General features: G+C 36.4%; 1 protein-coding gene across 2 annotated transcripts in view; it reads left to right on the forward strand.

Annotated features, from left to right (window-relative positions):
* Window positions 1-9,594: 9,594 nt before the first annotated feature.
* LOC121727291 (protein tramtrack, beta isoform-like) overlaps window positions 9,595-27,275 on the forward strand; it is a 50,742-nt gene continuing 33,061 nt past the window's right edge. Inside the window, exon 1 of one of the 2 annotated variants that reach the window (XM_042115026.1) lies at window positions 9,595-9,932. The gene's annotated coding sequence lies outside the window, so the exon portion shown is untranslated. The other variant, XM_042115027.1, reaches the window with a different exon arrangement.

Consider the following 27,275-nt stretch of genomic DNA (forward strand, 5'->3'; position numbering starts at 1 on the left):
ATATTACGTTAACTAACTTTAAGTACAATTATTATTACTACATAAAGTTACTATTGTAGTCAATTCGTGAAAGCTTCATCAACTTTAGTAAAATATGTTGCGAAGGAAAAATATATTGCGCGTATAAAATTGACAGCAACGCTTAGATGTTTTAGAATAATCTCATACATTCAGCCCGGTCGACAAAAAAGTAGTAAAATGCACGAGGCATAACAATTTTTAATGTCAGCCGAGGTCATGAAGCGACTGGCTTGCAGAAAAAACGGTGCCTAACACGCTAAGAAGTAGACAGCCCACAAAAAATGATTCCGCAGCAATGGCGGCGGTGCAACTTCGAGCCGGCGTCTACGTAACATTCCGCGACGCGACCCACGCGCGGCTCCACACTTGATTGAGTAATCGCCCAAATCAAAACCTAGGTTTTTAACCGACTTCAAAAAAGGGGTTTATCCATTCGACGCGTATGTATGTAATATTTCCAGAACTGCCAAGTTTTTGTATAATGTGTTAGTCTATTTCAATGTCTGAACAAATGTGCGAAATTTCAAAAGTGTATGTATATTTTGTGTTTGTGTTCGCATATCTCCGGGACTATAACAAGTCTGATTTAAGTACTTAAATAATTCTTTTTTTTGTTCTACTAGGTATTGTTCAATTTAAGGAACACTACAAGTTTCATCAAAATCGGTTTGCAGTAGTTTTTGAGATAAGGCAATTTTAATTATTAATTACGTACAATTTTTAAGTCAGTTTCACCTTTTTAATATACTATTATTAAAATTATCGTTCCATGGTTCGGTATTGGTTATATTTTATAGAACGCGGCTTTCCATTTCTATAACTTAGAGAGCCTGTTTTACCACTTCCTGATAAGGTGCCTGTTAGACTATCCACCACTTAACTTGACAGATTAAGTATGGAAAATCTGTCAAAAAAGTTGTGAATATTCGAAACTTTATCAGAAAGTGGTGAAACATGCCCTGAAGATCTTAAATTTTAAACTTTATGCAAATATAACACATTGAACATAACAGGCCTCCCTAATCATAACCTATTGTTGTTCTAAAACGACTCAAAAGTATGCTTCAAGTGTACCTAAGTAGTTTTTGAAAATATGCATTCTTTTTCAAACTTTTACCCTCTTCTAATGTCTACAGACGTTACCTACGCCACTTCTACAATATTTTATTTTGTCTAGCCATTAAACGTATCGGAAAATTATTATTTTTTAACAAAAAATTGAACCCGACTTCCAAGGTAAAAACAATATTCTAAAATGATCTAAAAAGTATTAAATAATTATTTCAAAACTCCCCGACTTCAAAAGAATGAAAATTGAGTGCAGAAGTAGTTGAGGTTTAGTCGAATTTTGAAAAAGGGACTAATGAATAATAACAATTATTTCATACTTTTTAGATCATTCTAAGAATATGGTCAGGATATGTTATTCGAATATTCGAATACTCGTTTTATTCGAATATTCGACGATTTTATTATTCGAATATTCGCCAAATTATTTTTCGAATAATTCGAATAGTAAAACTATTTTATATTTTTGTTTAAAATGCTATCAAACATAAAATTAACATGGAATAAGAACATAATTAAGTTTATTTCAGAAAAATAATATTATTTATGAATATTCTACATCTTTAATGATAATATTATAATATATAAATCTGTTTTTAGTCTAACTAATGAGTATACGACCATTCATCGTCACCGTTGACCATGTTTTAGAAACGTCTAATAAATTCATTTGTATGTTTTTAGGCAAAATAATGATTTTACCTAAAGACATGAAAATGAAGATAATATTATAAACTCCTTACAGTCATTGATTTCAGTATCGTCAGTAATGGTCGCTCACGATCTGTATCAAAATTTATAAAATTGGGGCCGTCTATGGACTGTTCGTCCATATCCTTTTTTTGTTATTTTATTATTTAGATTTTTCGCACCAAGGATAATTGAATTAATATTATGAATTTTAAAGATCTGTATCCATTGTCTTCTTTCAAGTATAATCACATGAGAAAAGTAAAAGGTGCTGCGATCGAAAACGGTTTACACTTTACAGCCTTTCTTTTATTGCCCAGCTGTAACCTTAAAATATACATTTTTAAAGTGTTTAACGATAAAAATTAACTATGTCATTTACAAAGATTTATGTTGATAAAAGTAAAAATTAGAATTGCTTACTTCGTAGTATTAACAAAATAGGTTGTACATGGTTGTACGAAGTTTTTTGTTACTTTTGTTCAGTTTTCAGAATTTTTCAAAAATTTTTAATAATTCGAATAATATTCGAATCATTCGAAAACTTTTGTAAAATATTCGAATTATTTGAATAGTAAATTTGTCGAATAATAACATTCCCACTCATGGTATGGTCATACCTTGGAAGTCAGGTTCAATTTTTTTGTTGAAATATACTTAATAATTTTACTCTTTTTAGTTATCTATAAAACCATAAGGCTTTATGTGTAGATAGATAACCACTACGAACGTTAACTATTCACATTATACTACTGTAAGCCCAAGATTACTAGTAAGATTTACTTGGAATAAGTACTTCATAAATATCCAAAATCATCATTATTATAATATTTTATTTGCATTTAAATTGAAATACTTTAGATGAATCGAAATACAAAATATCAATATATTATCATCCATACTAATATTATAAATGCGAAAGTGTGTCTGTCTGTCTGTCTGCTACCTCTTCACGCCCAAACCGCGGAATCAATTTTGCTGAAATTTGGCATGGAGATACTTTGAGTCGAGTAAACGAGTTTTGGCGCAACGGAGTTGCGGGCGTCATCTAGTATTTAATAAGCCCATAGACGGCCTCAAATTACATAAATAAAAAAATACAAAATATCATTTCATTATAAATAGCGAAGAATAATTCCTTCGATTACTTGGATGGATCCCATCATCAAGTCACCTTTTTTATGAATATGGTACCAAATTCGGATTATAATAGCGAAAAAATCTTCAAAATCGGTCCACAAACGGCTAAGTGATCGTTGAACATACAAAAAAATAAACGACGAACAAATAACCTCCTCCTTTTTGGAAGTCGGCTAAAAACAAAACTCTGTAGAAAAACGTCTAAAATACATAGAGATCTTTTTTTCTAACGAGGCTTATTCACTATAATAGTATACAGAGTACAGATTAAGTACTGTACGTCATTAAAACCGTTAGTAGTCCTATCTCCTAATTCCTGAAAATTCCAAATTGCCTCTGGTTATAATAATTTTAGTACCTACGAATAATAAAAACTAGTTTTTATTATTCGTAGTTTAGTACTTAACTGTTTTATTTTCGCATCTAGATTCTAGATGGAGTGCATCACTTATGAATTATGAGACATTTTTATCTGTACTTTTAGTTACATCATTGCTAATAATTAATCATTATAATTGGATATGACCATGAAATCTTTTTTAGGATTTTGGCTAAGTCCATATAAGGAAAAAGTTTGTCTAAAATTGTAATTACATATATTATGTATATTATACAATCGCAATTATATAAGCTTAATTTGAAATTTTAGTCGTTGGACGTATTACATGAAAGGTATAATAACATTAGATCTCAGAAACTTTAAAAAGTACCCCAGATTATAATAATACCGGTTTCGGTGACGGTGGTCAGTTTCATTGAAACCAGGAGTAATTTTATAGTGCCCAAGTGTGTCGCTACACAAGAGTACTCTCTATTCCTTTACCCTCATAACCCAGGGACGGAAGACCGACACGACTGGCGAGAGATCAGGTGCAGGACCGAATTTTTATATGCCTATCCGACACATGGATCTTACTTGTCAGACAATCAGGTGATCAGCCTGAATTGTTCGAACCAAACTTCGAATTGAACCCACGACCTCCGAGTCAAGAGCCACGCTCTTAACCACTGGACCACGGAGGCGTTGTCCTCGAAACAGAAGCGTTATTAAATATCATTATTATAGAGTACATACGGGCTCGTAAGTAGCGAAAAATCAGGCGTTGTAATGACTTTTACCACCCCATCCGAGACATGGGTTTTTCTTTTCAGACTCTGGTGACCAGCCAGCAGTGTCTGTCACTGTAGGTACGATCAGACGGTGATATTAATAATTAATATCACCGTATGATCGTAATAATTAATGATTATTATTGTACGTCATTGGTCCATCCATGCGCCCGCGCCGATCCCCCCAGCTTTGCCGACCGATCTTAAAGTTGTACGTGGTAACGCACGTAGGTAAACGCCAATGTTTATAAGGGCGCGAATAAACGGATGCCGATAGTTCAAACGTAATCATTACCCGAATAGATTGCACAAGGCATAACATTATGCAGGCGCGGGCGGTCTCACGTCGCTTCGTGGAAGCGCGGCTGCTGACTCCGCACTCCACGGTACTTGGACGTACGACACTTGGATTATTTTATATTATTTGATTTGTATATTTTAGCAGTATCAAAATATACTACCTAAAAGCCGAGCTTTGTGAGGGCTCGTGTCGTCACACCTTGACTGACTGATGATGACACATCTACATATAAATGAAATATTACTATGCTAAAGCACAAATCACAAGTGTTTCCGCAAAGTGAACCACAAAATGTATTAGGTCCCGCTTCGCTCGCCCTGATTATTTTTTTAAAAGGGGTTCTAAAGTAGTTCTGAAAGTTTATGCTATATCTACTCTTTTAAATTGCAACATCTATTCTATAATCAAAGAGTAAAATTTGAATAGCCACTTAAAATGCAATTCGGCTGATTTTGGCGCAAATTGGCCTTAAGCATGTACCATGAAAGAACAATATTCATAGGCCGATGGCGGACCTACGTCATTTGTTCGGGTTACGTCAATTAGTCGTGCTCTGTCTGCTGAGTTTGCATAGCGCGACTAATTTACGTAATCCTGACTTCATAATATTTTAGTCATTCAGAAATCAGAACAGTTTCACACGGGATACATTCAGGTTTTCACATAGAGAAGTGAATATTCAGTTAGAATAAAACAAGCAAAACAAGCTGAGCTGAAAATTTCCAAACCGAAATCCAAAGTATCGAAGTTTTAGAACATCACGCAGGGCAAAGCCCTTAATAAAGAAAGGGCTACGACCGCATTCACCTAATGGACGTATTCGTGGGTGCACCGCCTGCGAGGGGGGGTGGCGAGGGGGGGACTGAGCCTCCGAGCTAGACAGAATATCTAGCTTCAAAGTTTTTACTGATAAAAATCTAGATATTTTTCATGAAGACAGAATTATTTTCAGCATTGGCACCGTATCGTGCTTATAATAGACCGTATCTTGTAGGTAGCCCCTTACGACATAGATTTTTTTGCCTTAAAAGCGGCACATGTCTTTAAACATACTCAATGGTAAGTAGAGCCCTTACAAATTAAATATTATACAAATTACATAATATACAGAGAGATTACAGAAAAAAAAAATATGTTGTGTTATTTTTCCTTGTCTGTCTAGCAAATTTTCTAATGTATCAAACAAGAACAAATCAAATCAAATACGTCGAAAATAAACAGTAAATGTGAATCTAATTATTAAGAGGGATAAATATGAAAATCATAACGATATTTCAGTATAAATTTATTGTTTTAATTTTCGTATTCTTATGCATTAGCATCAAAATATTGCTAACTTATCAAAGGCACCTCCAAAATTATAAAAAAAATCACAATTGATAATGAGTGTGGAAGTTTAGCACAGTTAAATTTACCGCAACAATCGCGTTAATCGATTAGCCTAGGTTTTCCTTAAAGTTAATTAAGATTCACACCAACAGTAAGTTTTAGTACTAACTTGAATGGGATACTTTAATAGCAAATAGAATGAATGACACAGTATAGACTATAAACTATAAGTAGTAGTGTAGCTAAAGATACACTATACTAATATTACATAGAGGAGAGAGGTTTGTATTTTTGTACGTTTGTTCTTAACACACAAAAACTATTGGGTGGCTTTTGATACCTTTTTCGCCTTTAGAATGCTATTTTATGAACATTAGGCTGTGAGCAAAATACATTAAAGTACAGTAATAATTATATTTTTGTAAATTAAAAACTATTTTTTTTATTTAAATAGAAGATCGATATAAGTAGAGAGATTGCTATCCTATCTAACTAGAAAAGTAAAGTTACGTTTGAAGCAACGAGGCGTGATTAAAATATAATATCTTTTGTATGAAAATGTTGTTTTTCTCCTCGTATTTTGGACAGTACCTTTATTATCACTAGTATTTTATATTGTTTATTCTTAGACACCTAGTTTCTTCCATGTACCCGTTGGGAAAGTTTCATATAACACCGGACCACCCCTGAAGTATGCTGTATGCAACTGAGAGTGCAACATGTAATTCCTAAAACAAATTCTCAGGTCGCAGATATACCTGCATAGAAAGAAGCAGACATACAGTGTATTTGTGTAAACACTGTTATCCTTGAAACCAACAAATGAGACCGTCAAAATGAACAACTTTTTCTATGAGAACAATGCTGGGAACTCAAAAAAAATGCCGTCTTCATACCCGATACGGATGCCCGGATCGGCATTGTTCTCATAGAAAAAGTTGTTCATTTTGACGGTCTCATTTGATGGTTTCAAGTATAACGGTGTTTACACAAACACACTGTATAAGATTTAGAGCATATCCAAGCAAAACACGTATTGTCTGAACTTTGAATGTTTGGGGATATTATAATTATTCTTATTTTAAAATTGGTAATATTAAGATCTCATAACATTTTTAATGTTTTTTTTTCTGCCAAACTTTGTATTTTTTTAAGCACGTCTTATACTAGGTACTAAGTAGACATCAGCTGGTATTAAGGCTTTTTCTAATTCAATGGATTCTTGCAAAGCAATTTCTATGATTATATAGTACACTTTAATATGAATGAGTGCGTTTACCTATGGCTCGGAAACTCAACACCTAACAACTGTTCATTGATGTCACATTCCGAGAAATTTTATTTTGCTTGCATAAATACTATGAATCGAAATATAATTTAGATCAGACACATTTTAACTTCAAAACATATTTCAAGCGAATAACAAAATTTAATCTTTTTGCGACGCCGTATATTTTCGTGAAAAAATTAAATTTCAGCTAGATAAACGTGTTTTCTATATAGTTTGTAAAAATAATTAAATACAAAATATAATTTAAAGCAGATTCACATAGTTTAACATAAAATGAGATTTTAAAAAATGCCAAAAAAAATATTACAAAAACAGTATTTGCGTAAAGAGGTTTAAAGGTTCTAGGTTAGATTTGTAAACGAACATTACTTATAAATTATTATTCTAGTATTAGGTAGGTTTACACGCATCGGATTTTCATTTTTTAGGGTTCCGTACCCAAGGTTACGTACGTACGCCGGTTCTTCTCGCCGGGTTAGTTCCCGAACCGGTGCAGGTGGTAGGCACCAGTGTTATAGACGTCCCGACGTTCAGAGAATATTTGAAAAAAAATATTCAAAATAAAAAAATTTGAGTTTGAGTTTGAAAGGGGTCAAAACAGGCCCCTATTACTTATAGATTTCGTTGTCTTTCCATCTGTCTCTCTGTCTCCAGGCTGTATCTCAAGAACCACTATAGACTAGACTTCTGAATTTTTTACAGATTGTGCATTTCTGTTGCTGCCATAACAGAAACTACTAAAAATAAAATAAATATTTTAGGGGTACTCCCACAAAACAAACGTGTTTTTTTGGCCTTTTTGGTCGATATCAAAAACAGCAACAAGTAGGCAATTGATTTTTTTTACTTTTTACCTTAATAATAAGTAATATTGAATAAATAATAATAAAATTAAAATTAATTAAATATTCAAGAGGGGTTCCAACTTCCAAGACAAAAAAAATAACACAAATTTTCGCCTAGTTTTGCTCTATAACGGTACTCGCACTTGGCCGATTTTTTATCCATACTAATATTATAAATGCGAAAGTATGTCGGTTTGTCTGTCTGTCTGTTACCTCTTCACGCTCAAACCGCTGAACCGACTTTGCTGAAATTTGGCATGGAGATTCTTTGAGTCCCGGGAAAGGACATAGGATACTTTTTATTCCGGAAAATGTACGGTTCCCACGCGATAAACGAGTTTTGGCGCAACGGAGTTGCGGGCGTCATCTAGTAAAAACATATTTTCAATAAACAAAGCAATTCGTAAACGTTGTTAAAAATATGCTATCAAGTAACAGAGAAAAAAGTTACAAACACGTGTTTTGACACTATTCTCAAAGTTTTACAATTTCACAACTTTTTTCATTAAAAAAACCCTTTTCTGAACAAGTTTGTAATATAGTTCTATAAGTTCGGTCATGACAGTCATTGCTTTTTACTGTTCCGTAGCCAAATGGCAAAAAACGAAACCCTTTTATTATTATATTCGTCATGTCTGTTTGTCTGTCTGACTGTCCGTCCGTATGTCACAGCCACTTTTCTCCGAAACTATAAGAGCTATAAGTACTATTGAAACTTGGTAAGTAGCTGATGTAGTATGTGAACCGCATTAAGATTTTGATACAAAAATGGAAAAATTATAAAAAAATTTAGGCGTCCCCAAAACATTTAACCTATGCTTGTGGGGTATCTATGGTCGTCAATTATTATTTTTAACAAAAAAATTAAAACCGACTTCCAAGGTAAAAACTAAAAAGTATGAAATAACTCTTACTCTTTAATATTGCCTTTTCAGAATTCGTCTAAATCTCAACTACTTCTGTACATACTACCAGTCTTCATTACTTTGAAGTCGGTACCAGTACCAAAAGTTTCAGATATTCTGACATTGACTGAACTCACGATTAAAGTAGCTGGTACCGACTTCAAACTAATGAAGACTATAGTATGTACAGAAATAGTTGAGATTTAGACGAATTCTGAAAAAGGTAATATTAAAGAGTAAGAGTTATTTAATACTTTTAAGTTCATATTATTATTGATTTTACCATGAAAGTCAGTTTTAAGTTTTTGTTAAAAATAATAATTTGACTCTTTTTAATTATCTACAAGATAAGGCTTAGGCTTAGTGCTTTCATAGAAAACTTATAAATCATCCACAACGGATGCAAAGTTTTTAGTAGACTAGTTTTTAGTATAATTTTATAAAGCACGACCAAAATATTCAACTTCTACTATACTATTTATTTCTAGTGCGAAATAAGTTATACCTTTGAATAAAATACGAATAAACGAAACTTTTTTTTAACAGTAGAATAATAATATTATGAATGAATAGCTACAAGTTACCACGATGAATGAAGATTTTTAATATAACTTGCAAGTATATTAATTGTAGTGCAAAAAGAAATTTTCTGTTAATGTTTAGGGCGCGCAAGAGCTAGCGAGGCAGCGCTGTGCAGTGCGGCGCGCTTGACCGCGGCGGTGACGGCCGCTGCGGCGACGGCGACGCCGAGGACGCAAGGGCGCCGTGCGTCTTGCCGAAATTATTCGGGGCTCGCTGCACAATCGATTTTTCCCGCCCGATGCGGAAAATTCTTCGGGGCGGGGCGGGCGTAGTGCGGCGAGAGGAGGCCGGGGGGGCTCGGCGGGAGGGGGGCAGGCGGTGCAGCGGGGCGGTGCAACGCGCGCCGCCGTCCCGGCCGTCGGGCAGACAGTAGGACGGCGACGCCACTGTGAGTCGGTGACCACGGCGCGAAGAGCGCGCTCGCCGCACCGTGACATGTAGCGCGGCCGCCGCGCCGCAGCCCCGCGACCACTCCGCCGGTGGCGGCGCGCCGATGCGCCTGCCGTCCGGCCCGACGCCCGCGCCGAAATACCTCGCGAACCCCGGACGCCAGTGTCGCTTTTGCCGTTACACCCGAAGCGAAACCCTCGTCCGGTCATTTTCGACGACAGTCGTCGGATGGAACCCGGAGTGCGCCGATTCGCATTAAGGTTAGACGAATATTTGAATGTGAGTGCTAGTGCGCCGCCCGCCGCCGACGCCGAGCGCCCGACGCACCCGCTGCGCTTCAGCCGTGTGCGCACTCGACACGTTCCACGATAGGTAGGTAGAGACGACGAGGGAAGTGGCAGTGAGTCACTTGGAAAATCGCGGCACTCATGAGTGTCCCTACTCGCTGCACGTCGGCGATAGATCGAGATAAGAATCTGTTGCCACTCGTTGCGACTTCCTCGTTTCCAACGCATTTGTCACATTTCAGGCGAGTCGCCTCTGAAAATTGCATAAACCGCCCTCTACGCGGTGAGTTACGAACCGTTGCGTTGCAGCGTTCTATAATAGTGCGTGTATTTTTTATACTTATTAAATTAGTAGTGTAAATAAAGTAGTGTTAGAATAAAATGTAATATAAATTGAAAAGTAATTACATGTTTTTGTAATGTAAACTATAATGTAAAATTTATATAAATGACCTTCCTGACTTCCTGTGAAATGTTACAAAATGTTGGATTTTTATATTCCGCGGCTTGAGACTTTCAGACGATAACATTTTAAACTGCTGTACTAGCATTCATTTATGTCTATTTCACTGTCATGTTTTTGTTATTTACTCAATTCATACTGATGTTCAATAGGAGATCAATCAAAGCATGTAAATAGAGCCTATATTTATACTCTATAGACGCTATAGAAACATCTTTCAGATAAACGCATTATATGTGGGCGTGTGTACTAAACGTATTACTTCCATTATCTTATTATGCCTGTAATAATATCAATATTGGGGATTAAAATAGTTATAACTATTTATATATTATTGTTTATATAAACGATTAGTCGGTATCAGTACACTTGCATAATATTAAGATTCTTAAATGCTGAATGCTGCTTCTTATGTTTAAAAAATATATATAATATAATGCCGAGTGCCTGACCAGGAACCTCCTCCTTTTTGGAAGTTGGTTACAAAGAGGAATTATAATCATTTACGTCTGAATGTATTCAATTAATATAAAAATATTATAGACATACATAGATATTATGTACATATAATATGTTTATAATATTTTTATTTTACGCTTTTTCAAGCCTACGTAAACGCTCTTTATAACTTTTTTTGCAAAAGAAACTGAGATCGATTATATTACACTTACATAATATAATATTATTGTATTTGCAATTTATACAAATATTATTTTTATAAGCTGGATTATAAACTAAAATTAGGAGTAGTTATAATATTATGAAAATAAATATTAGAAGTTACAGAGCTATAATTATAGCGCTGTAAGTGACCCACCATGAAATGTAGAGAACGAGCCTCTGTTTTGTTTTAAAATCTGAACATACACGTGTCTGTCTAATGCTACGAATAATTAGTTTTTATTATTCGTAGGTCTAATGTCTATATTATGTTAGGTTTTCAACTTTTTTAACTATTTTGTTGTTGCTAATGACTATTGGCCGTTTTATATCGCTAACAATAAAATTCGTGTAGCAAAAACCTTAGAAACCGCGCAACATTCAGTCCACAAAACTTACTTATCTTACAATAAAATAAGTACAACAAAAGTTAACTTATAAACATTCTGATATCAAACAAACAGGAAACTTATTAAAATAATCGGCCAAGTGCGAGTCGGACTCGCGCACGAAAAGTTCCTTACCGTTATAGAGCAAAAAAATTTGTTTTTTGTATGGGAGCCCCCCTTAATTATTTATTTTATTTTAATTGTATTATTAAATTACAAATGCATTCAAATATTTTGTGAATATTTTAACTGCCTATCTGTTGCCATTATGGATTACGAACAAAAAAGCCAAAAAAATACGTTTGTTGTATGGTAATGTTAAATATTTAATTTATTTTGTTTTTAGTAAATACTTATTTGTTGTTGTAGCGGCAACAGATATAAGTATACACAATCTGTGAAAATTTCAGAAGTCTAGCTATAGCGGTTCTTGAGTTACAGCCCAGGATGTAACTCTCCAGAGACAGACAGACAGACGGACAGACATCGAAGTCTCAGTAAAAGGCTCCCATTTTTACCCTATGGGTACGGAACCCTAAAAATCAAATACCATAGCGCTTAGTGTCTTCACTAAACAAAATTTTATAAGTTTAACTTTTAACGGCATTATAAACTACTACTAGACGAACCAATCCAACCAAATAAACTACTACTAGACCAATTTCCATGCGATTTTGTAGTTGAAAGCTGACGTGACCAAAAAACTTTGGCGGAATTTGTGAATTTTTGTCCATACTGTCTACTGTCTAGTCCACAGAAATAAATCAATGATTTATTTCTTGATTTATTAAATCTTATTTTCATTATTATTTAATTTTGATTTATTTCTGTGGTCTAGTCAGCTCATTTGAAGTAGGATTTGTAACGTAGTTAGCATATTCGGTGTACATAGGTAGTAGGTACATAGTTTACCTACCACTTTTGGATAAGGTTTAGTTTGGCAGTTGCCACTAAAAGTGCTATAATATGGCGTATCTATCAACAAACTGTAATTTATAACAGACATTCATTATAATATATTATCTATATATTAATACGCAAGCGAAAAACTTTGTATGTTTGACGAAAAATGCGGAAACGTAGGTGAATTAAATTTTACACAGTAATAGTTTAAATGGTGAAGGAGTGCAACGAGCCAATATGATTTAGAAATTATGCTTTTATCACACATATTTTTAACAAATAAAACATTACACACACTACAATAGGTACGCACACTCAACAAGATGATAGACTTTTGAGTGACAAACCTACAACTACGATTTACTTATACTCTTTTATTTATGGTTGAAGTCTGTTGACAGCAAGTTGACAAATAGAAAATGGATTATAGTTTTTTTTTATTGAATCTTAGATACTATTAGACAATGCTTACACCGCCAGTCTAAGATCAGCTGAGTCTCAGAGACGAGAGTTGAAAAAATATGATAAAGTCAATATATTTTTACAAATTAAGCGTATTAGTAATTAAAGGTCGAATTTCGACCATTGGGCGATCTCTAGTTATATATTATTATATTTCAGAATAACTTACAATATCCCACCTTCTACCTTAGGATGCGTAGATTATTGCATTTTCCCTACTTATTTGCAAATGTAGAGATCTCTTTAAAATTTCTTGAGCTCTCTATACTAACTCTCTATACTAATACCTTTGCTAGTGCATCCGGCCGTACCAACCTGTAAATTGTCATCAAAAAAGAATACTTGTTTGAGGTGATTATATTAAAATATAATATGAAATTATATTTTAATATAATATTAAATTATATTATATTAAAATGTTGTACATCAAATTCATCCATTTAGTACAGTTCTACCAGAAGTTTACAGTTTTCTGCAAGTTTTTTCCGTGTTCGTGAATAAAAATAGCATATTAACGCCAAATTGATGTAGGTAATATTGTTTTTTATATCTAGACATGCAAAGGTCATTCATGATACAAAAGTTATTTAAATAATGTTCATATTTTCAAAAACATTGATAAAGATATCATAAGGAAATGCGGATTTGCTGAAATCAAACCTGAATATTGAATAATTTTATTGATAAAATAATGAGTAGCAATTTTATGTAACAGAAAAGATGATATCAGTGGCATTTTTTTAATAATTATTGTTGTAAGGCAGACAGTTCACAATATAATTAATTTATTGCCTCGTTGTTTAATTCATTGTTGTGTTGCTTCCTAGTGAATTTGTAGTAAGTATTATTCCTGAAACTGGAATTATAAATTTTTTCGTGATGTTGACTTTTTTTTTATTATTATCATCCTTTTATTTTCCTAATCATGCTTACACAATTTGATGTGGATGATCACGTCATGAACGTATTAATTACTTAGGTAAATTATTAAAAACCTTAACAGGAATAGAAAATTAAATTAACTGAATAGAATTATCTACATTTCTTTTTCCTAATATGAATAGGTATAATAAGTACTATTTTTAATAAACGTCTTGAAAATGTCCCAGTTTTATCAGATTTGGGCTCACAATATAATTTAAAAACAATAAAAAACCGCCAAAGGGCAAGTTCGACTTGTAGAGCTTAAAAAAATCCGTACTACCTATATAACGGCTAAAATATTTCTTCTGGAATTCTCTTTTTCATATTTTTCATTACAGCAGCATAAAAGAATATTAACATCTGTGAAGATTTAAACGGTCTAACTGCTGTTTCTGGTAAGATATGATTAAAAACAAACAGATTGACAGACAATCAGACGCATAGCTAATTTTACCCTTTCACCCCAAAAATAGCAATAAACAAGAGAGATGGTCATAAGTAAAAATGAAGTTCATAATATCTGTGTGATAACAGCGGGCCTGACCTACCTCACACCACAATCAACCGGCCAACACGGATACGCACCTCCGCTACACGACTACGTAAATATTACTCTTTAATTAAAAATGATATTATGCTTTTAAACTTAAGCATTAGAATTTCTTGTACGTGCCACGGAGACAAAATGTAATATATTGGAGGTTGTTGTTTCTCATTTGCAGATATTATTTAAATTTATCATATTTTAATTATTCTATTTCTTTTGAGTTAACTTCAAAGATTATAAAAATTAATAGATATTTTTAATATCAAAATTATAAGTAAGTAATTATATATCAAGGTGTTATAATTTTATCAATTACATAACTCCACATTGATGCATTTTTAGTTGGCAGCACAAAGGCAATGATATCGCTTTGTTATCATCAGTAGATTATAAATATTTCCACTGCAAAGTAAAGTTGGATGTAGATAAATAGCCATAATATGCAAAAATCATCTACACATAAAAGCAATATGGGCATTGCAAATACATCGATTGATAACAGCCGCACTGATAAGTTTCGGTGATAAGAATGCACAAATTATGCGTGAACAATGTGATAATGGTTAACCAGGTCACGAGAAGGTTTTAAAATTTTTGTAACAAAATCATAAGGTCACCATGGAAGTCACTCTGTGGGTCAAAACACAAAATTCTATAATTATATAAAAAAAGTTTTTTTTAAATAATCATTCCAAATTTAAGTTTTGATACTCTCCATTTTAAAAGATCATTTTCTTTCTTTTGTAGTGCGTGCCAAGCTCTATTTTAGTGCATCTAAGATTTTCTGCTCTATTTTTTTACATAATATCACATATTATTGTGACAATACTAATGTCTTATACAGTAATGTTTTATAAAAATCGGCCAAGCGCGAGTCGGCACGGCAAGCGGTCGGAGAGAGCACGAAGGGTTCCGAACCGTCATAGAGCAAAAATAATAATAAATTTATTTTAATTTTACTATCAACCTTCTTCGGTTTTTGAGATACAGCCAGGACACAGAAAGACGGACAGACAATAAAGTCTTAGTAGTAGGGTCCCGTTTTTACCCTTTGGGTACGGAACCCTAAAAGTAACTATATCCAAAATAATTATTTTCAATTTGGTTTTTCTCGTGTCACAGTGTTTGTGCGCGAAATACTTGTGGTCCGCCTTCAGTCGTATAGGTAGAGATGTCTGGATCTTGTGCGCGAACCAAAAGCCAAAGCCAAAACGGTTCAACCGATTTTAATGCAATTTTGTATGTACTCTGTTCTGACGTGCGAGAGCCATACTTCGGCACGAATGAGCCGGCTCGACCAGAGAAATAGCACGGGCTCACAGAAAACCGGCGTGAAACAGCTCTTGCGAGCTGTGTTTCGCCGAGTGAGTGAGTTTACCGGATCTCCCATATTTCTTTCCCTACCCTACCCTATTCCCTTCCCTACCCTCAAATATTACCCTATTCCCTCTTAAAAGGCCGGCAACGCACCTGCAGCTCTTCTGATGCTGCGAGTGTCCATGGGCGACGGAAGTTGCTTTCCATCAGGTGACCCGTTTGCTCGTTTGCCCCCTTATTTCATAAAAAAAGAAATGTACATTCGTGAGGCCCGAGAATAGGTTTTTATTTATATTGATACTAGTAATTATTTACATGGCAAAACAGTGTTTGCCGGGTCACCTAGTTTATAATTATAATCTAAACTTGCAATATTACATAATTGATGTTTATTTTCCAGTAATGTCAATCGGATGTAATTTTTGAAAACGTTCGTTTTTCAAAAATGAAAAACGATTCCTAAAAGCTCCTTAATCTATTGTATCAACTAGGTAACCTATGCGAATTAAAATATATTATTGCCGAATATAGTATAGGTCAATGAATAATTATGTGCTTAATTATTAAAATGAACGTCAAATAAACTAATAATGGGTAGGTAAGTGAGTCGTTGAGGGGTTTTAGTAATACCTCGATCGTGGGAATCCCAGACACAATAGATTTTCAATTGTTATATGGCACCTTAACCACGTCGCTTAGGAGTTGATTGGTTAAAGTCAATGTGTAGCAAAAACGCGATTTTAAAGTTTTTTTAGCGCAAAGATAACAAATTAAAGATAATCATTTGTTACTCGTTGTCAAGGTTATCAGGTGTAATAAATAGCCTATCAGATAACGCTCAACGTATAACAAGTGCATTGCAATTCTTAACAGTTGCTCCAAGTTTTTTTCTCTTTCAATTGACATTGAATAGGTATATTTACATTTTATATCCATACTAATATTATAAATGAGAAAGTGTGTCTATCTGTCTGTTACCTCTTCACGCCTAAACCGCTGAACCAATTTCGCTGAAATTTAGTATGGAGATACTTTGAGTCCCGGGAAAGGACATAGGTTACTTTTTATCCCTAAAAAAAGATTTGACGTGGGAGAGCCATGCTTCGGCACGAACTCCGGGCCGGCTCGACCGGAGAAATACCACGTCCTCACAGAAAACCGGCGTGAAACAGCGCTTCCGCTGTGTTTCGCCGAGTGAGTGATTTTACCGGAGGCCCAATCCCCTACCCTTTTCCTTTCCCTACCCTCCCCTATTTCTTTCCGTACCCTCCCCTATTCACTTGCGTACCCTCCCCTATTCCCTTATCTACCCTCCCTTATTACCCCTTAAAAGGCCGGCAACGCACCTGCAGCTCTTCTGATGCTGCGAGCGTCCATGAGCGACGGAAGTTGCTTTCCATCAGGTGACCCGTTTGCTCGTTTGCCCCCTTATTTCATAAAAAAAAGTACAACTCCAGCGCGATAAACGAATTTTGGAGCAAAGGAGTTGCGGGCGTCATATTATAACACGGTACCTACATCATATTATATTTTTGTTATTGAATATGGTTCTAAATTTAGGGCCACCAAGAAAAAAATATAAGGAAAATCAACATCTTAATGAAATTGACAGGAAAAGAATACCTGCCGGTTTCCTCAAGCGCCTCTTAATAGTTTATGAATTATGATAATATAAGACATTAGGTTTGTAAAATTAAGCCAGCTATTATGTTGTAGCAATATTATAAAATATTGTTAGCCTTTAGGCCTAAATGCGTAAAATATAAGAGTACGCAATTTTATTTTTGGGAGATGTGGAGAGGGTCAATAGAAGCTAAATGAATAGAACAAAGCTAAAAAGAGCAAAAAAAAATCTAAAACAATATCTTACTTTTTTGCTTACTTATAACTTTTTAAATTTTTAATTTGGGGTAAAAAGTTATATAAACAATATTTGTAGGCAAAGTTTAGTTTCCGAAATATCGCGAAAATTGTGTTGTCATCCCTTTTTTCAAGATGGCGGCTGGGGGACAAGGGTTTCGACTGGCAACCCCACAAACTTGAGGCTAAGCTTCTATAATTGATCCCCCCAATATATCCCAAAAATAAAATTGCGTCCTCTAATAAATGCAATTTTCGGTTCTTAAATTGTAACATTTCAAAGGACTATATATAGGTACATTTGAGTTGTAGATTAAAAAAAACATGCTGTCATGTGTTTTTTATACACTAAAACAACGTACACAAGCGTGTAGAATACGCGGGCGCCGCCGCCGTGTGAGACAGGAAGGGTGCGAACTCAAACAAATTTGCTGCGCGACGGCCAATGTCTGTCTCTATACAGCGTGTTTCTAAACACCCGGTCTATGCGTAAAAGTAATCATTTTTGGTGTTAGAGGTGCAATAACAAAAATGTTAAGAAAAATAATAGCACATCTTGTAGGTCAGTATACAATTAATTTAATAACATTTTTAATTAAAAAAATTGTGATTAATCATGATAAGTACCATTTTGAAATACTTCATGATGAGTTAAATAATTTACTTACCTACACTAGAAACATTTACTTACCTTTATCTGTATTATTAGTAACGCCAATAGGAAAGTTAATTAGTTTATATCTAATAAAAATGTATCGGCCTAGAAAATGTATGAATACGCAGTAACTGTTTAGTAATGAGGTATGCAAATGTCTACGTAAATAATATCGAGCTCGTAACATGTCAATTCATTCTTTCGAATATTTCGGGCATAGCAACTGCAATAAAAAAAGTCAGCCGCCGCCGCGAATTTCGTCTGGGTGCGTAGCCGACGGCGCGCCGTTTCGCACACACATCTACAATAGATACCTAGGTTCTGCGCACACACGCACACAATAGTCGCACGGGCATGTCCGGACGCAGATTTTACCCTTGAACGCATGCATTCTAGTATCCACTAGATAAATTATCGTATAAAAAACACGAATGCCACGAATTTTAGCACTTCGAAACAATTTTCACGTTTTATGCAAAATGCAATTCACCTTGCCGACATATTGCGCTATTCCTTATTGTATGTAAGTATTTGATATTAGACACAATAAATCTATTTTCTATATTATACATTGTAGGAAACATATTGTTTGCAAACAAGAGAGTAGTGTAGAAGTTACTTAATATGTTCAAAAGTACAGTCACTTTGGAAAGCTGGAAAACTGAAAAAACATCCTGTAGGAGTTCGTTTACTTTGAAAATATATTTTTTTAATCGTCATTTAAATACAATTGAAATAGGTGTCGATAATTACGAATTTCCTTCTTTGTCATAAGTCAGATCAGTAAGTAGTAGTAGTACTGTATTACTTTGATAAACGTGATTTTTACAATATAGTACCGAGCGAAAAATAGCAAAAAAATCACGCTTGTTGTATGGGAGGCCCCCTTCAATATTTAATTTATTTTGTTTTTAGTATTTGTTGTTATAGCTGCAACAGATATAAGTACACAATCTGTAAACATTTCAGAAGTGTAGCTATAGCGGTTCTGGAGTTACAACCTGGAGACACACAGAAAGACGGGCAGATATCGAAGTCTTGGTAATAGAGTCCCGTTTTCACCCTTTGGGTACGAAACCCTAAAAAGCTAGAAACTCACGTAACAAATGACGGAATTTAATAATATTATTGAAAAATATTCTACCGCTGCGGTAGTACACATCATTTTAAATAGATGTACAATATTATAATTATAAATACTAAATATTATAAGATCTAATATTTTCTTCTGAAAACTCTGTTCCATAGTACCTATACAAAAAAACAGGTTCCATTTCTATCAATCGGAAATTAAAATAACAGATTTAGAGTAAGTCGTTTTGAAACTGTTTACCTCGCTGCCTCTACATTTTAGACTCAGCTAAATTGTACAATTATTATTTTACTAATATTTTTGTAAAATTATAATTGTACAATTGAGCAATAATAATTGTAAAATTCGATGCATCAAAATTACTATACGAGCTAATAATATAATTTATTATTATTTACTTATACGTGGGAGAGCCATACTTCAGCACGAATGGGCCGGCTCGACCGGATAAATACCATGTTCTCACAGAAAACTGGCGTGAAACAGCTCTTGCGCTGTGTTTCGCCGAGTGAGTGAGTTTACCGGAGGCCCAATCCCCTACCCTATTCCCTTTCCTACCCTCCCCTATTTCCTTCCCTTCCCATCCCTCCCCTCCCCAATTACCCTATTCCCTCTTAAAAGGCCGGCAACACACCTGCAGCTCTTCTGATGCTGCGAGTGTCCATGGGCGATGGAAGTTGCTTTCCATCAGGTGACCTTTTTGCTCGTATTTACCCTAAAAAATAATAATTAAGTGTTGCTTCATGGATAGTAGGATCATTATAGCGTATAAAACGGTTGCAGTTTTTTTAACTAACTACAGCAGTAAAAATATTTTATAGAACGAAAACGAACTGACGAGACAATACTGGCATATAATATTATTTTATGCAGTACTAATACACACTGAAATATACAGTCCTAGGCAAGTCTGACGTACATTTAGCTATATAGGACTGAAGATGTATTTTTTCATGTATCACGAGGTACTCGAGGTTTCTATAGAATATTTTTTTTTTTTTTTTTTTTTTTTTTTATTAAATAAGGGGGCAAACGAGCAAACGGGTCACCTGATGGTAAGCAACTACCGTCGCCCATGGACACTCGCAACATCAGAAGAGCTGCAGGTGCGTTGCCGGCCTTTTAAGAGGGTATACGCTCTTTTCTTGAAGGTTTGCAGGTCGTATCGGTCCGGAAATACTGCTGGTGACAGCCCATTCCAGAGTTTTACAGTGCGCGGCAGAAAGTTACGCGAAAAACGCACTGTGGAAGACTGCCACTCATCAAGGTGATGAGGATGGTATGTTTTTCGCGTGGGACGATAGCGAAAAGTTGCAGGTGGTATGATTCCGAACAATTCCTCAGAGCACTCCCCGTGATACAACCGATAGAGGATGCAGAGTGAAGCAACATCTCGGCGTAATTCCAGGGGGTCCAAGCTGTTTGAAACACTATGGCAGTCAACAATTCGAGCAGCCCTTCGTTGGATACGATCCAGAGGGAGCAGTTGGTATTTTGGCGCCCCTGCCCAGAGATGAGAACAATATTCCATATGAGGCCGAACCTGCGCCTTGTAGAGTTGTAGGCGTTGGTCCGGACTGAAGTACTGTCTCGCTCTGTTAAGAACGCCAAGCTTCTTTGAGGCTAATTTGGCCTTACCCTCAAGATGATATCGGAACTGGACTTCGCTCGATATGTTGACGCCAAGTATCTCAATGCTAGGGGAGATGGTTAAAGATGTGCCCTCGAAACGAGGATAAACGACCATTGGTGACTTTTTAGTGGTGAACGCGCAGACTTGTGTCTTGGCGGGGTTGAATTGGACTAAGTTACGTCTACCCCATTCAGAGACCTTCTCCAATGAATTCTCCACCTTAGACACAAGTTCGTTTCGACTCTCAGTGACATTTTGCCGAGAAATATTAGGGGAGCCGGTATATACAGCATCACCTGTACTATCATCCGCATAGCAATGAATGCCTTTGGTTTGTAACATGTCATTGATATGCAGTATGAATAGAGTAGGCGATAGCACACAGCCCTGAGGGACACCAGCATTAACAGACTGAGTTTCCGAGCATTCGCCGTCAACTACGACCTTTATGCTTCTGTCTGCTAAGAAACTAGTGACCCACTTACATAATTTCTCGGGTAGCCCGTATGATGGAAGCTTTGATAGCAGCGCTTTATGCCAAACCCGATCGAAGGCCTTCGCAATGTCCAAACTAACAGCCAATGCCTCTCCCTTCGACTCAATTGCCTGAGCCCAACGATGAGTCAGGTATGCCAAGAGATCACCAGCCGAGCGACCCTTACGGAACCCGTATTGTTTGTCGCTTAGCAATCCCTGGCCGTCCAAGTATCGAAGAAGCTGGCTATTGATAATGGATTCCATTATCTTCGAGAAGAGAGAGGTTATAGCGATTGGTCTGTAGTTGGAAGGATTTGAGCGATCACCTTTTTTGGGGATCGGGTGCACCAAGGCTGTCTTCCAGGAAGCCGGGACGATGCCAGTGGAATAGGAGAGCCGAAAAAGACGCGTCAAGACCGGAGCCAACTCTGGAGCACACTTTTTCAACACAATAGGCGGGATTCCGTCAGGCCCACTCGACTTTTGGATATCAAGGGAACAGAGGGCTTTTCGCACTGAGCGCTGATGAAACCGTATATCCGACATGATGCTCGTGCATCGCGGTATGGTCGGCGGTTTCTGCCCCCCGTCACCCAGGGTCGAGTTTGACGCAAAGAGCTTGCCCAGAAGATCGGCTTTGTCTTTTGCGTCCTGGGCCAACGATCCATTTCCTACGTGTAGGGATGGTAGGGTTGGCTTGCAGAAATTTCCTTCAATAGCTTTGGCCAGAGACCAGAATGCACGGGTTCCCGAGGGGAGGCGCTCAAGTCTCTTGCCAATTCTATTGACGTGCTGTTGCTTTGCCCGAGTAATCTCTTTCTTGAGGGACCTAGAGGCAAGGTTGTACTCCTTTTTATATGTGCTGGTATTTAAATCTCGAGCAGACACTGCGTTGGCCCAGGATTGGTAAGCCTCCTGCTTCCGGCGAGAAGCTTTTTTGGGGGATGAACCAAACCAGGGACGAAATCTGCCGCCAGTTGGCACTACAGAGGTCGGAATGAAAAGTTCCATCCCCTGCATCACCACATCGGCAACAGAGTTGGCAGTGTTGTCGAGATCATCCGGCGAGAAGCACACGTGCCCCCAAGGATAGGATGCAAAAAACGACCGCATCCCATCCCAGTCTGCTGACTTGTAGTGCCACACACGACGGTATTTAACAGCGCGCTGTCTTAACACCGTCGTAAGTGGCACAGAACTCCTAACAAGGCAATGATCCGATGAACCAAGTGGTGCGGTTACGGATATTTGGTAGCCGTCAGGATTTGAAGTCAGCAGGAGGTCCAACAAGGAAGGATTCTGACCATCCACATCTGGGATTCGCGTAGGCGTAGTAACCAGTTGTGTCAAGTCGTTCGCAAGGGCAAAGTTGCAGACAGATCTCCCCGCGTGATCAGTTTTACTGGAATTGAGCCAGTCGGCGTGGTGGGCATTAAAGTCGCCAAGTATTATGATCTCTGCGGATGGGATCTGCCGCTGCACAAAATCTGAAGCAGCTTGTAGGTGCTCCAAGAGTCGGTCCGTCTCGGGGTCACCACTATGGGACCTATATAGGCACGCATAGACGCGAGGGTGGTCGTCGCAATCTATGCGGAGCCATAAGTTTGATAGGTCCATGACCTCAAGATTGCTGAGGCGGCGAGAGCTGATATCATCTCTGATATACACACACACTCCAGCTTTGGGTAGAAAGGAGTGCTCGAGGTAATACCCTGGGTGGGAAAGGTATGATGTGTCACTCGGAGATGATATCTGCGTCTCGGTTAAAAAGAGCAAAGCCGGCCTTGCCGTCTCAAGGTGGTAATGGACGGCATTAAGGTTGGAGTGTAATCCCCTGATATTACAAAAGTCCATGTTTAATATCGAGGGGGGTGCCTTTGTGTGTTTGCTCTTGCCCCGAGCAGATTGGAGCGCAGTTTTGCCCTCCCCAGAATACGAGGGGCAGCCTGGACGTCCACGTTCAGTTCCAGGGGTTCCTGAGCATGGACGTCCAGAGAGGGATTCTCCAACGCAGTTGGTACCCTCCTGGGGTAACAAATTGTTTTTCAACTGCGGCATTTCTAGGGGGGGTAGGGGATTGGGCCTCCGGTAAACTCACTCACTCGGCGAAACACAGCGCAAGCGCTGTTTCACGCCGGTTTTCTGTGAGAACGTGGTATTTATCCGGTCGAGCCGGCCCATTCGTGCCGAAGCATGGCTCTCCCACGTATGAATAATAGTCAAATGGGCATTAAGTGAGCAATTTAGTCTAGCGTACGTCGACCTCTTATTTGGAAGTACTTTTTGTGTCGGTAAATCTGGAAATACCCATTCGTTGCTCTATAATTTCTATCCAACAAATGATTCGTCATTTGAAGATACAAGATAGAAGTATTTCTAAGAAGAAAGAATATCTCTGTATGAAGTTTTCAATTGGCAAATTAAATTAAGGTAGGTGTTGAAACTCAAAGAGTTATTACTGTTGATAAAAAATTTAATTGCACACATTTTAATATGTGGAATAGAATTCTACCTAACTAAAACAGTCGGTAGCCAGTACTAACTTCTTACTTCTTTTTTTTTATGAAATAAGGGGGCAAACGAGCAAACGGGTCACCTGATGGAAAGCAACTTCCGTCGCCCATGGACACTCGCAGCATCAGGTGCGTTGCCGGCCTTTTAATAGGGAATAGGGTAATAGAGGAGGGTAGGGATGGGAAGGGAAGGGAATAGGGGAGGGTAGGGAAGGGAATAGGGAAGGGGATTGGGCCTCTGGTAAACTCACTCACTCGGTGAAACACAGCGCGCAGCGCAAGCACTGTTTCACGCCGGTTTTCTGTGAGAATGTAGTATTTCTCCGGTCAAGGCGGCCCATTCATGCCGAAGCATGGCTCTCCCACGTATAAAACTTCATAGATTTAGGAGTATTAATAGGTCTTAATTAAATTGCGAAATGCAGTTAACGTGAAGAGTCATGTTTAAGCTCATTTGTATCGCTATCTGGCTCATACGAAAAACAAAATCGTCGTAATAGGCTTCAGTGGGCATAATATAACAATTTTTACTATATGAAATTTTTAATTATTATTATACTACATAAAGCTATAAGTTCAAACAATTTTATCCTTATCCATACTAATATTATAAATGTGAAAGTGTGTCTGTCTGTCCTCATCATACCTAAACAGCTGAATTCGGTATGGAAAAACTTTGAGTAGGTACCAGGAAAGGACATAGGATAAAGCATCCTATGTCCTTTCTATCTCCTTTCTTTCTCGGAAAAATGTACGGTTCCTGTGCGATAATCGATATTTTGTGGGTCTTCTAGTTTTTTAATAATAAAAAATTTGTTACTTTATTATGTGTTATAAAAATAAATTACTTTATAATATTTTTATAAATTAAAAACGAAATAAACAAACTTCACCAGATTTAGAATTAATTAAATATATTAATATTGTTTGCGTGATACTCTCGTAGCACCTCTGCGCCGATTTTTTTGTAATCGAACATTAGAAAATAAATGAACAAAGCGTTGCAGCGTTGCCAGACGTCCCGATTTTGGCGGGACGTCCCGATTTTTTCATCAAAATTAAATGTCCCGCGCGGGACATTTAGCAGGCTCAGTCCCGCTTTTCGGGGAAAGCCCGAACGTACGTGCAGCGTGCAAAGAAAGGTGCGTGATGAAGATAAGAGTGTGGGAGGTAGAGGGGTGGATTTTCTTTGGCTACTTTAGCTATCTATTGTCACGTAAACGTTATTTTAACGCAAATAAAAAGATGAAACTTCAAAAAACTTTTGATTTTATACCTTTTTTTACTTTGTCCCGCTTTTCACTGAAGAATCCCGCTTTTTCACTCAAAAAGTCCCATAGTCCCGACTTGGCACAAAAAAATCTGGCAACGCTGGTAGGTAGGTAATTTATGTTTAAGTACTATTTACTATAATATTAAAGTACTTATTCCAATTATTTTTTTTACGACATGAATTTTCTCAGTTCAGTAAAGTTGACAAGGATAACAAAATAAAAACATTTTTAAATACGCCAAACCTAATGAATCAGTTTATGAATACGCATATAATTTTATTAAACAGTCTTCATATAAAAATAATAATATTACAACATGGCGCCTCGTCCTGCATTATAAACTGAATTATGTATTAAGTAAAACCCATAGTTAATCGATTCAAAACTTACGTAGTTTATCATTTTTCTTGAGTTTTTCTAACCCATTTTAAGTACAATTAATAACTTCAACACGTAGTATAAGCAGCTGCATATTATGTTAATATATTGCGTGTACAAAAAATAATTGACTTGTAAACAATGGCGCTGGACGAATATGGCAAAACCGATGTTCGCTATAGCCTATACCTTATGTAACAAAACTATAGGCCCTATAGTTTTGTTACATAAGGGCCTGTATTCACTTTGATTAGTGGGAGTTCAGGTGATTAGTGATTAGGAGAAAATAAAGGACTTGCACTAATCAGTCGCTGTTCATACTTGCTTTATCCTGATTAGTAATCAGTAATCACCTGCACTTATCACTAATCAAAGTAAATACAGGCACAGGCATGAAGAAAAGTATACTTTACAACAATAAATTTTAGTGTTTTAGCACATGTCATGTCGTTTATTTATTTATTTTATTTTTCATGTTTGGGGGCTTACAGCTAACTATATTAAATTTACACTAAATTAAAGAAAACGAAAAGCCAATTACAAGCCTCCACAGGTAGCTTGTTAATGTAAATTAAGTAAAAGAAAATCAATGTTATTAAGTACTAAAATTCTAATATGTGGTATTAATTATGGTTGAGTTTAGTAATAATATTATGCTAAATAATTTATAGAAGGCGCTAACTGACGCTATATCTCCAAATCAATACAATATTAATAGGATACAAAGATAACTGCAGCAAGTACTGAATAGCGAGTTATAACTAATAGTAATAATAGTAATAATAGTAATAATATCTAATATAATAAAAGAAATTGCAAAGTTACGACTTACGACAACATACATCCGCAATAAATGTCACTGATTATGTTTTTTCAGGAAGGCTGCTAGTAAAGAGATCAATGCTAGGGTCAGATTTAGTGAGCTGATTAAACATCTTAGATGATCGGAGTAGAAATGATTTTTTTTCGATATCTGGTGTGGGCATGTAAAACGTGTAAAATATTCCTCATACGTGAGTGACGAGGTGGAACATTTAATTTAAGCTTACATAAAAGTTCTGGACAGTTTATTTTATTTTGCGCTAATTTCATCAGAAAGCGAATATCGGCTATATTACGTCTGGTTGAGAGTGGTAAGAGGTGGAACCGACTGCATCGTTCGTCATAGCTGGTATAAGGAATCTTGAATTCAATTCAATTGAGGTACCTCGTGAACTTTTTTTGGATATTCTCAATTCTTTTTGAGTAGACATCAAAAAAGGATTCCAAACTTGGCTGCAATACTCCACTTCGGACATAGGCACAGTTTTGATGCTTTTCATGCTATTAAAGTTACTGGTGTTACGGATGATAAATCCCAAGGCTTTGGTCGACTTGTTAACAATATAGTCAATATGTGATTCGAAAGTAAGCTTACTATCAATCTGGATCCCAAGGTCGTTAATAGTGGTTGTACGTGATAAAAGTTGATTGTTAATGGAGTAATGATAGATGAGATATACTTATTTAAAAATTTAAACGGGCCTCCAATAATCTTTTGACTTTTAGCAGGTGTCTAAAGTCGAAACTATATTAAAAAAAATGTCACCTGAGAGGCAGCTACACGCCATCTTCTGTCAATGTCATACAAGAATCATCAATCTGCCGTATGCACAATGCAGCAGAAATGGAAACTAACTCTTTAATTACATGGACATCAGAATTTTATGTTCTCGATAATTTTAATGTACTATAAGAGAAGTGATTCCTAGGCAGATGGCGGACCCAA

Source organism: Aricia agestis, chromosome 5 (assembly GCF_905147365.1).
Source record: "Aricia agestis chromosome 5, ilAriAges1.1, whole genome shotgun sequence".
NCBI lineage: Eukaryota > Metazoa > Arthropoda > Insecta > Lepidoptera > Lycaenidae > Aricia > Aricia agestis.